Source organism: Peromyscus leucopus, chromosome 15 (genome assembly GCF_004664715.2).
Source record: "Peromyscus leucopus breed LL Stock chromosome 15, UCI_PerLeu_2.1, whole genome shotgun sequence".
Lineage (NCBI taxonomy): Eukaryota > Metazoa > Chordata > Mammalia > Rodentia > Cricetidae > Peromyscus > Peromyscus leucopus.
In genome coordinates, this window is record NC_051076.1 from 75,188,357 (window position 1) to 75,201,074 (window position 12,718).

Genomic DNA, 12,718 nt, shown 5'->3' on the forward strand with positions numbered 1-12,718 from the left:
GGTCGGAGTGGATTAGGAAAAGTCTCCATTGATTTTCACAGAGAGTGCTATTGTTAATCTCTTCTTGTACCTAATTTATAAACTGAACCTCATCATAGGTATGTAGGTATATGAGAAAGCACTATATGTATTCTGTTTAATATAACATATATTATATATGGGGCTGAGGTTATCCAACTTGGGAATTGCTTCGCATACATGAGGTCTCTGTAGTTTGAATGTAATTGGCCCCATAGTCTCACAGGGAGTGACACTATTAGGAGGTGTGGCCTTGTTAGAGTAGGTATGGCCTTGTTGGAGGAAGTGTGTCACTGTGGGGGCGAGCTTTGAGGTTTCCTATGCTCAGGACACCGCCTAGTGTCTCAGTCATCTTCCTGTTGCCTGCAAGATGTAGGACTCTCAGCTATTCCTCCAGCACCATGTCTTTCTGCACGCCATCACGCTCCCACCATGATGATGATGGATTGGACCTCTGGAAGTGTAAGGGAGCCACCCCAATTACATGTTTTCTTTATAAGAGTTGCTGCCATCATCGTGTCTCTTCACAGAACTAAAATCCCTGAGACAAGGCACAAGGCCTAGTCACAGTACTGTTACAGGCATCGCTCTGAATCCAGAAGGCACCTGCTGGGCATTTCTTGTTGTAGTATCCTGGAACAAAGAACTGGATCAAGAGCTCATGGAGAGGGATAGAAATAGAGGCAGCCTGTAACTAAAGAGAGAAGTGCATCATGAGAATGAAAGTGTGCCAAACAGCTAGGAAAGGACAAAAGCTCAGTGATGCCCAGCCAAGAGAGTAATGATCCTCTATGGGTCTTTTCCCTACTGCCCACCTTCGCTGGCATTTGGGGACTGTGGGCTTTTCCTGTGAATCTTCTGTCCTTGATCAGTGGTTTCCAGTTTTCCTTCTGTATGTTAGTCTAGATACCACCACACAACCATACTCTGCTGCCACAGTACTACACACAAAAACATTACATCTCTTTACACACATGCATGAAAGATTGGTGTTTTTCATGGTTTCAGGCCAGGGGCATTTTTATCAGGAAGAATCTGTGCTGGCAGCCCAGAAGTGGATTTGAGGTTTTATAGAACAGGAGGTTGTAAGTAGTAGGGAGAGAATGCAGTACACCTGTGCTGGAGAAACATCGTCTGGGACATTAGGTCAAGAACAATGAACTGTAGTGACAGTAGATGGAATCTGCTATTGTATTGTATTGGAACATGGTTCTCATCCCTGATATCCTGGGTCCCTTGTAGAACCATGACTTCCAGAAATATGTACCTAATTTCTTACCTAGTCAATCCCATCATGCTAGTAATAATATAATGTAGCCATCTTTGTAACAAACGATTCCACTATTTATAATTTAACATTATAAATATATATTTCTGTATACATTTTATACAGTTATTCATATATAAATTTATATAAAATATTTATGTGTGAATATAAATAATATATAAATATATATAATTCTATAATTTAGCAAATATATATGGTATGTTGATTCTCACATACATAACCACCTCTACACTCTCTCTCTATGTAGGTGTGTATGTGTTTGTGTTTATATATCTCTATATCTCTATCTCTATCTCTATCTGTATATATATATATATACATATATATATATATATATATATATATAGAGAGAGAGAGAGAGAGAGAGAGAGATGATGATGATGAGCACTGTTCTGTGCCTCAGATGTTCAAGGGTAGACAAGATGCTTGAGACTCCCGCATTCACAGAACCTAAGGTGTGGTACAAAGGAGAACCAGTCAGGCTGTGTTCAGCAGCAGGAAACCCTGACTCCAATACCTGGGGTTTCATCTAATGTGTTGCTGCACACACCAAAATGTCCAAAGAGTCAAAACTCCCACTGTGGGTTCCAGAGGTCTGCTCTGATTCTCTGAGTTTCTTCTGGCCCTGCTATAGGGCTGCATCGGTGTCCAGAGCACAGAGATAGTGGTAGACATTACTCCAGGTATCCAACCTCAAAGAAGGTATTCTTAAGGTGACTCAGTAGATAAGGGTACTTGCTGCCAAGCCTCTTGGCCTGAGTTTGATCCTTGAGACCCACATGGTTGAAGAAGATAACTGACTCTTATAGGTCATCCTCTCTCATCTATATGCACACCATACCATGCGCAAATGCACACACACACACACACATACACACACACAAGGAGGGGATTTAAATGGAAGGAGAAAGCAGAGTCAAAAGTGGTCATACTCTATTTTCTAGAAGATAAACAGGTTTGGCAGAGAGAAGCAATTTCTTTACAGGCATTTGACATATGACTGTGTCTAGCTTCCAACATAGCTAGCTGTCTAAGCCTAAATCCACCACTTGCTGCTGTGCCTGTATCCTCCATGGTAATAAGAAGTCAAAAAACAGATGACAGAGTACTATTTAGTCACCACTGTCTCCTTTGTGCCTAACATGGGGTCTGGTACATATGCCCATTAATGCTTATAGAATGGATAAATATAAAAAACCCAGCAAAGTCCTAAGGGCAATGGATATTTGTTGCTAAGTGGACAAAAAAGTGCAAGTTTGGATTTGCACAGCTAATGAAAACTAAGAATTGATTTCCATAGACCAAGGAAAAACTAATGAACCCTCTTTTCAACAGCTGCACCCCAAATCTGCCACTGAGAGTATTGGAAGAAAAGCTAGCATAGAGAGCAATCTTCCCCACAGCTTCCTTCCTTGTTAAAATTCCCCATGGATGCTTGTTCTCAAGCAAGATGTGAAATTGCAGATTTCTGCTCTATCTCCCCCGATTTGCACAGAGCTGCCCTTTGAGCTCCACAAATGTGCAATTGTCATGCTACCATTAAGTCTTCCAAAATATCGATTTCAAATGTGGATTCCCATCCGCACCAATTACTCAAAAGAAGTGTGTCGTGGGAAAATTGTACTGTCCCACATTTTCCTTGCTTACAGGCCACAGTAAGTTCAGCATTAGGTTTTAAAACAGCTGGTGTCTCAATACAAACATTAGAGGTAGGGAAACTGTGCTCAAGGCATAAAGAATACTGTCAATTTATCTCATAGAAAGGACTATCCTGGTCTGTGTTCAATAGTCCATGGCTGCAATCCATCCTCCCTGCCATCCACCCAAATGACTCATACTGCCCCTAGCCACCCTCCTGCACTCTCCATGCAAGCCCATCCCAGATGTTTGTATGAACTCTTAGGGAGAAAGTGGCCTGTTTTCTTCTACCTTTTAAAGGTAGAATTTCATGTAATTCAGGCTGGCTTCAAACTCTGTGTAACTTAGGACAACTTTCAACTCCTAATCCTCCTGTCTCCACCTCTAGAGTGCTGAGATTACATTAGAGATATGAGCCACCATGACCTGTTCACATAGTGCTGGGATAGAACTCCAGTCTTATACAATAAGCATGGGCTCCACCAACTGTACAACATCAGTGACCCCAAAGAGCAGCCTTGTGGGCACCCAAGGTAGTGTCTACATGAGAGCAAAGACCGGTGGAGAAAACCGTCAAGGGATGGAGAGAGAGAGCAAACCCTGAGGACAATCCAGGGGAATGGGTTGTGTTCCCTGGGGTCACTTCTTAAACTTCTGAATTTCTTCAGCCCATAAGAATAGCCAGAGCAATCACAGTGGTTTGGTTTTTCAACTTGTTTAAACTAGTATTGTTGGATTCCAGTGACCCCAGGCTTCCTCCTTTGCATTTCTATAATCTACATCTACACTTAACTCTGAAACTGTGGCAACTCGGGTGTCATAATTGCTCAAGCACAGTTCCAGGACATGTCCTAAATTATCTGTTTTCTTCTAAGTCCCCAGGCCAGTCTCATCCCCACTCAGAACTGAGAAGCTCTGGATGTTGAAATAGTAGATGCTTTCAGGATTCCTCTCACACTCATACTTAGAGCCTTTGCCAGGAAAGCTTTGTGTCACTGCAGATGGAGGACAGGCTGTGAGGAAGTCCCTCAACAGGGCTTTTTAAAGCCTCTTCTTTACAGACATTAAGAAACATTCGAGGAACAGGGTGATTATTCACTCAGTAAAGTGCTTATCTTGAAAACTTACGGACTAGAGTTCAATCCCCAGAATCAATGTTTAAAAAGAAGGGAAGAAAGCCAAGCAAAGCATGTAGTTGTAACCCAAATACTGAAGAAGCAAAAATAGGAGGATCCCAGGGCCTCATGAGCCAGCCAGTCTAGGCTAGTGAGAGGCCCTTTCTGAAAAAAGCAATGCAATGAGTCAGTCTCTGTCATGCCAGCCAGCTGTCAAATACTGAAATGGAGACTTCTTATTGATTATGAAAGCTAGGCCTATAACTCAGGCTTGTTCCTAAGTAGCTCTTATAACTTAAATTAAACCATATTTTATATTAATCTACATTCCACCATGTGGCTTTTACCTCTATCTTATTCCTTATCTGGCTGGTGACTCTGATCTCGAGACAAACCTTAAACAGCCAAGCCAGCTGCCACAGGGAGGCTGGCTCTGCCCTGCTGGGTTCCCTGAGAGCCTAACCTCACGCTGGCAAGTTTACCTCCCCAGCAAACATTGTTACCTAGCACACCTGCTGCTGCTCAAGTGCTCTGCTGCACAGCAGGGCCTCTTAAAAGAGCCACACCTCTGTACAGGGAGCCTACCAAGAGACCACTTTCTCACGTTACATATGGTGCCCAACATGGGGCATGTATATCCAAACATAGGGCCTGAGAAACTGGTCTCTCATGTAGGTTCAGCATACAGAGGTTCAGAGGCTCTTTTAAGAGGTCCTGCTGTGCAGCAGAGCACCTGAGCAGCCAGGGTGCTGGGTAAAAATGCCTGCAGCATCCTGGACACAGCAGCGTCCCAGAGCTGCTGCCTTAAACTCACAGGCATGAGGCTAGGCTCTCAGGGAACCAAGGGGGGCAGAGCCAGCCACCAGAGCTGATTGGTGGTGGCTCATGTAACCTTTCTTTTTTTTTTTTTTTTTTTTTTTTTTTTTTGGTTTTTCGAGACAGGGTTTCCCTGCGTAGCTTTGCGCCTTTCCTGGAGCTCACTTGGTAGCCCAGGCTGGCCTCGAACTCACAGAGATCCGCCTGGCTCTGCCTCCCGAGTGCTGGGATTAAAGGCGTGCGCCACCACCGCCCGGCTTCATGTAACCTTTCAAGGTTTGTCTTGCAATAAGAGTTCCTAGACAGTGAGAGAAAACAGGAGATGCAAAATGCAAGAGAGGTAATGCCACATGATAGAACATAGATTAATATAAGTGGATTAATTTCAGTTATAAGAGCTAGTTAGGAACAAGCCTATAGACCCAGTTTTCATAATTAATAAGAAGCCTTTGTGTCATTATTTGAGAGCTGGCAGCCCAAAGAAAAATTTGTCTACAAAACAAGGTAGAAGGTGCCTGACAGAAAAAACTAGGATCCTTCTCTGCCATCTATATGCATGCATACACACATGAACACTCACACACAGGCACACACACAGAGCACTGTGCCAGGCAAGTACACACAATGGGGAAAGTCTGAGAAAAGTCTGAGAAAAGAAAAGAAGAAGAAGAACCACACATGGTATGAGCGGGTTGGACAGGGAGAACAGTAGCATTCCACAGAACAAGACATGAGGTATGGAAAATAAGCAGGTGACCGTGCGGAAACACACACACAAAAGGAGCATGGTACCACAGCACGGCTCAAAGGAGTGGGACATGCAGGAGACAACTGTCACCAAGATGAGGGATCCCATTGACCAAGACAGGAGCCCTGGCTTCTTAGAGCAGAGAGCATAAAAGGTTTGTGGACTAAGGAAGTCACGGGTGATCCATGAGAAGAAGTCATTTGCGGTTTCTATTAGTTTCCTAGTGCTGCTGTAACATATGACAGCACAGGAGGTGACTTCAGATGTGCTGGGTTGGTTTGTTCTGGAGGCTCTGGAGGGAGACAGTCCACTGGCTCTCCTGGCTTCTGGAGCCTGTGGCAGTCCCTGTTTGCCACATACAGATTCTTGCCTGGAGGGCTTCTGAGGAAGGCTTCCATCCTGGAAATTACTAAGTCACACCCTGTTCTTCATCTGCAGCTGTCACAAGAATGGAATTTACATACATGGAGTATCTTATGTTTATGTGACATTAGGGGGTTTTGGTGCAAGCTTGCTGGCTAGGTTTTGTGTGACCCCCAGGGGAAGACTACCTTTCTTACCACTTGAAAAGGAAAGGTCAGAGCATAGGTGCCTGATCCAAGGACTTGCCTGGCTGGTGAGACCCCATCTGTACAACATGTCCTTCTAGTGTCCATTTGGAGAAGGAGATAATTGGGCAAAACCACTTACTAGTCCTCAGCCCCAGAGATCTCCTCACATAGGCAGACTCCACACCAGCCACTGTGGGAAACTCAGTAGTTTCCAAGACAAAGCCTGGTAATCTGCTGGGAGAGCCGATGACAGCTAGCCACAGGCAAAAGTGTGGGTACACAGTGAGTTCTTCCAGGATTTCCTTTCCATGGCAGTTCCAATTCCAAATGATATATTTATCTAATAGTATGTTTGTCTAGCATTTACCTTCTCCTGGTTCTGCTGTATGCTTTGTTACAGTGGGGACTGTGTTCCGTTCATGTGTAAACACGATACAGGCAATACCTGCCATAGATTAAGCCCTCACCACATTGATAACTCAATAAATAGTCATAAAGGGGAGGAGATGGACCGGCATGCAGCCTATGGATACGGCGTTGGGTGAAGGTCAGGCCGCTGGAGAGATGGTTTGTGCAGTAAAGTGCTCACTGCACAAGCGTAAGTGTCTGGGTTTGATCCCGGCACCGCATATTAAAGGGCTAGGTTTGGTGGCATGCATGTGCAATACTGGTGCTTCGGAGGCAGAGACAGACAAATCCTTGAAGCTCTCCAGCCACCACAGCCTGCTCAGTGAATTCCGAATGAGAGACCTTATCTTTAAAACAAGTTTGCTAGTTCCTGAGGAAAGATCGCTAGCCTCTGTATACATCTATACAATACATATATTCACTGACACCCAGAAACCTCCATGTACACACACACACACACACACACACACACACACACACACACACACACACATCACACATACACATGAGATTCAGATATGTGCAGAGAAGACCAAATCTGACAAACATGCTGTATTCGCCTTCTTTTTGATACACTTCAGCATCTTTCTCAGCCACCATTAGCCTTTATGTCTACATCTCATCTGGGCAGCAGTGCCCACAGTGGCCTGCAGTGCCTCTGCTCTGGTGCCAATTAGAAAGACATCCCTAAGTGCATCTAAGAGGTAAGATCATAACGGATTAGTTCAGCTCCCCGCTTTTCTCTAGATGATCAGAAATACATGTGTCTGGCATATTCAAGTGCTGTTTAATAATCTGTCTACAAAGAAGGCTTCTTGGGGATCAGGAGCAGTAGAGCAGGGTGCAGTTTATGATTCGTTCATCACAGAAGGTGAGGTGAAAGATGAAAGGATGCAAAGAGACAGAGGAGATGGAGGAGCTGTGAGGACTTGGATCTGCAACCCAGGCAGGGCAGAGCTCTGCTGCACACAGCTGCTGCCAGTCTCTCAAACATAAACACAGCACTTCTCTGCCTTTGATGCTTAAATCCCTCTAAAGCAGTGGTTCTTAACCCCTTTGGGGTCAAATGACCCTCCACAGGGGTTGCATATCAGATATCCTGTATATCAGATATTTACAATACAGTGTACTTACAATACAGATATTTACAATACAGATATTTACATAACAGTAGCAAAATTACTGTTGCAACAAAATAATTTTGTTGGAGGTCATGACAACACGAGGAACTCTGTTAAAGAGTCACAGCATTAAGAAGGCTGAGAACCACTGCTTTAAAGGCTGTCCTAGGGCACACAGCAGAAGTTAGGTCCCAGCTGCTCCTTTGGGGGTGTGCCAAAGGTGTCCCTGAAGTGTGCTGTAAGGAACTTGCTATTAATAGAAATTCAAATTTGGAACTGAGATTTCTGTCTATAAAGCAACAGCATGCTCCCTAAGAGACCACTGCCTCACATCCTGCATTCTTGAGTAGGAGAGCACACAGAGAACACAGTGTGTGGAGGATGTTGTGTGAGACTTGCCCTGGTGAGACACAACACAGTCTACTCACCCTGAGAGGAAATCATGATAGACCAAAGTAAATGGTTCCAGCAAATGTGACCATGGCCAACCAGTGAGTTTTTGTTTAGGGTTACTAACGGGAGTGTGGAAGGAGTTACTATAGGGAGCAGAAGTGACTCAACTAGCATTGTATCACAGAAAAGCCACCCCAACACACGTGACCACTCTTGAAAGTTACAACTCGGGGCTGTCTGCAGGACTGAGAGGCACCTCAACAGTTCCAGAATCTCCTCTAGGCAGCTCCCTTGTCATTAGTGATACAGTTGCTCACTGTTTCCATAACCTTGGGGAGGGGCTCTCAGGAATCCTAATAAGTCAAATTTCTCAGATGTGTAAATTCAATTTGTGACTTCCCCTCTCCTTCCTGAAAGGAGTGTTTCATAAATTGCTACATGGCAGGTCATTGGATGCCAACATGACAAGATGAAGTACGGAAGTTGCCACCAAGACTACATGTCTAAAAGATGTTCCTGAGTCCTCAGCAGGGACACAGGACCCACTGAGCTCCAGCCCATACCTGTCTCTTCTGCCTGCCTCAGCTCACTTCAGGTCACTTGTCTGGTGCCCCACACATCCCCTTAGTCCTTATTCTTATGCACCCTGCATTAAAAAGTCCCGGCCTCTCATTTGCCAGAGTGTGCCTCAAGACTCAGCCATAGAACCTCCAGAACATTCATATCACCATCTCTGAGCTCTTTCAACTCTTCTCATTCCAACTTCCTTTTCAGGTTAGAAAACTGCTTTGATGGAAAATCCCCCCAACACACCATCTGGGACAGGGTGGAATGTAGCCAGGGCTGGTCCCGGGAACAATAGTCCAGGGAACCCTCCCATAGAGATAAGCTAGGCATGGAGGTGGGCATTTAAGGGGGGCATTAAGGCCTAGAGGTCAGCCCCTTACCTGGGCCTGGTCAGAGGCAGGCAGAAAACAAAACTCTAGTCCAAAATTCGAAGGTAGGAACCCAGTGGTCTCAGAACTATTTTCCCCAGGCAGAAGCAGCACTGGCCTGGGCCCCACCTCCAAGTTGGTCACCAGGAAGGAAGGGACAAGCGCAGGGACACAGAAGCTTAGAGTACACACATACCATTGTTTCATTGCTTTAAAAAATTACTTAAAACTTTATCTCTTGCATATAAATGGAAAAAGATTTGGGTATTTGGTCAAGTGGAAATATTGCTAGGCACAGGTGTCTGTGACTGCACAAAATAGAATACAAAAGTTACATGAGGTTGGGCAGCTGAGGATGGCTTGGACCCCCAGGGCTGGCCAGGGCCATGGGAGAATCATGTCACCTTATTATAAGAGTGGGGGCAGTAGTCCAGCTTCTGCACAGCATAGGGAGCCTGTGGTGCAGGCCACCTGGCTCCCCTGCAGCTCTAGAGACAGACCAGTGGCCTGAGAGGGTGGGTGTGCAGCCCCGAGGCGGGCTGGTTTTGTTTGGCACCAGAAAGTGGCTGTGTTTGGGGTACAGCTGTGGCCTCACACCTGAGCCCCTCTAAGTATGGTGCTGGGCCCTGACTGAGCCTCTGTGGCCCAAGCCATTTCCCACCACAGCAAGGTGAGCTAGATTTATTTAAAAAAAAAAAAAAAAAAAAAAAAAAAAAAAAAAAAAAAAAAACAGGTAAACTGATCTCTCTTTAAAAAAATAAAATCTGTGATCTAGAAGGTCACTTCAGCTGCTTTTTAAAGTGGCTTTTCTAAAACAGGGGAAGCTGTTGAAGGCCCTGGGGCACCTAGATGGTGGACTTTGAGAAGGACACATGCAGGTGGTGCTTCTCACCCAGGTCATGGTTGTGCAGTTCAATCAGCGCCTGCACCACCTCCTCCCCAGAGCCCATCTGGGTCGGTGCCATCCTGAAGTCCTTCTGGAAGAACTTGAAACCTTTGATGACACCGCCATTTCTGGAGAAGAGGCTCTTGAGTCCTCCTCTGACACAGAGGGTGGGAGGTTGGACAGGTGGAGGGTGACTGAGGGCGAGGGGCATGTTCTGGAAGTTCTGGGAGCTCGGCTTCTTGAAGAGGTGTGGAGGTAGGCTCTCATAATGCTTGGTCAAGCCCTGGTCCTCTTGTCTCTCATGAGGCAGTTGCACATTCTGATGTTTGGATAGCGTGATATGCAGTGACTTCCCATGCACCCTGTGCCCATTCAGTGGCTCATGGCCAGCTGAGCCTGACTGCCATCTGCCATCTGCCATCTGTACAAGTGCATTCTTCTTGTTGTTGAACAGAATCTTCACCCGCTGCACCTCTCCATAGACACGGAAGAGAATAGAGGTTTCGAGGTATGACTCTCTCAGGGTTCAGTTTGCCGACCAGAAGGACAGAACTTCCAGCCTGTCAGACCTGGAATGGCCATGCTGGCAGCTGCAGCAGCTGCAGCAGCTTTAGCAGCAGAAGATGGGGGCAGGGGGCAGGGCAACACTCTGGGGAAGTTAGGGACAGAGGGGCCTGTAGCCTGAGGGAAGGCAAAGGTGGGAGGGAACTCAGCTCCTGCATACTGAGAAGCTGACATTATGCTGGGAGCACCAAAGGCTGCAGCCATGGTCTGGTTCAGCGAAGGCTGTCTGTCCCCAGAAGGCATGTGGCACCAAGTATAATCTCTGCTCTTGTCATTGCTGTATTTGACATTGAGACTGATGATCCTGGAGTCGTCGATGTGCAGTGTGCAGCAGGCATTGTAGATGTTCTGGCCATCCAGGGACAGCTTGACATGCTGGGCACTCACAGGGTCATACCACAGCAGTGCCTGGAACTGGTTGTTCTTGGTGAATGTGATGATCTTCAGGACTGTGCTGAACTTAGAGAAGATCCTGTGCATATCCGGGGCCACTGGGTAGAAGAGGTTTTCCACAATGATCCTTTGCACCAATCTCTGGCCTGTCAATTCTGAAATCCATGGCAGCAGTGGAGGCTGCCAAGGCCAGGCTTCTGAGCTGCACAGAGTTCATGGCCTGCAGGACTGTCTGGGCATATGCCTGGTTGGGTGAGCTGTGGGTTTTGAGCTCCTTGTAGGTGGAGAATTGGATGTAGATGGGCTGTCCATGTAGCATAGGTGCTGATGTATATAGTAGCTGACCATGGTGTTGGCAACCTCCTCTGTGTTCATTTCAGTGAAGGCCTGGTTCTTCTTTCTCGGCATAAGGAGATTGGTGACCTTCCCAAAGGGCAGCCTCAGGGAGATGACCTCACCCTCAGTGACATCACTGGGTAGCTTAAGGACATGGATGACTCTGAAAGGGACCCCTGTGCTCCTCTTGTCATTTTGAACTTCTTGTTATCACTTCCTTGGGTTGCTGAAGCCGAGCTGCTCATGATGAAGGGGCAGTCGTTGATGCTCTTGGAGAAGAGCACTTTGTACCAACTGCGATGTCTGGGACCACGCCATATATGGCACACAGAGCAGAACTGCGGGGGACAGAGTTGAGGAAGTGAGAACTGAAATTTTGTCTCCATCACCAGCTCTGTATCCTTTAGCCTACCTATAAACTTTGGCTTGATATTTCCCCTGTTCGGCCTTTTATTAATGAGTATTCATTATAAAAATAATAGTGTTTCATCATGATATTTTCATGTGAGTATCTAATGCACTCTGACCTGAACACCCCATTTCCTTCTCTTCATCGCCTTCCTTTTCCCTCATAGGCCTCCTGTAATCTCACATTTTTGTTTTTAATCTAGATTCCACATATGAGAAAAACATGATATTTGTCTCTCGGAATCTGAATTATTTCACATAATATATTGATGTTCAGGTGTTGTTTTTTATTCTCTGCATCATCTTATTCATCATGGTTGAATAAAATATATTAAAATACATATACACATCATGTTTTCTTTATCCATGCATCAGTTGATAGGCACATAGGCTGATTTCATAACTTGACAATTATAAACAATGCTGCAGAATTGTGGATACACAAGCATCACTATTGTTCGGTGACTTACAGTCCTTTAGGTAAATACTCAAGAGTCTGTCTGTCAAATTCAAAGTGCCCTGGGTTGCACCTTATACTCATGAGACTCTCCAGGTATATTCCCTAGTTCTTAGGCAATCTTGTTCCTTTTTTAAAGATTATAGTGTGCATATGTGTAGTTTCCATAGAGGCTAGATGAGGGTATTTGATCCCCTGGAGCTAGAGTTACATGATTGAGACCTGTTTAACATGGGTACTGGAAGAACAGGAAGTGCTCTTAACCACGGAGCCATCTCTAGCTCCGAGCCCCAACTGTAACTGTCTATACCTCACTTTTCTCTAAAGATCCACTTCTCATATGGTAGCCCTAAGCTATATGAGCCCAGATAGGTTGAACTGAGATTGGCTGAATGTGTGTGTAGCAGGGGAGATGCCAGAATTTGAAGATGTCATACCAGAAGATGTATAATACCTCACTAGCTATTTCAGATTGACTGCATGCTGACATTAAAATGTTTGGAAGTGTGATGTTAAATTAAATATGTTTTAAAGCTCATTTCATATGTTTTCTTTTTTATCTGATTCATGTGGCTCCCTGTGAATTTTAAAGTTTCATGTGGGTCCCATGCTGTGTTTACCCAGGCAATGTGATCCAGAGAGC

At 45.3% G+C, this 12,718-nt stretch overlaps 1 pseudogene; it reads right to left on the reverse strand.

Annotated features, from left to right (window-relative positions):
* Positions 1-9,876: 9,876 nt before the first annotated feature.
* Positions 9,877-11,455, reverse strand: LOC114686412 (annotated as a pseudogene).
* Positions 11,456-12,718: the final 1,263 nt, after the last annotated feature.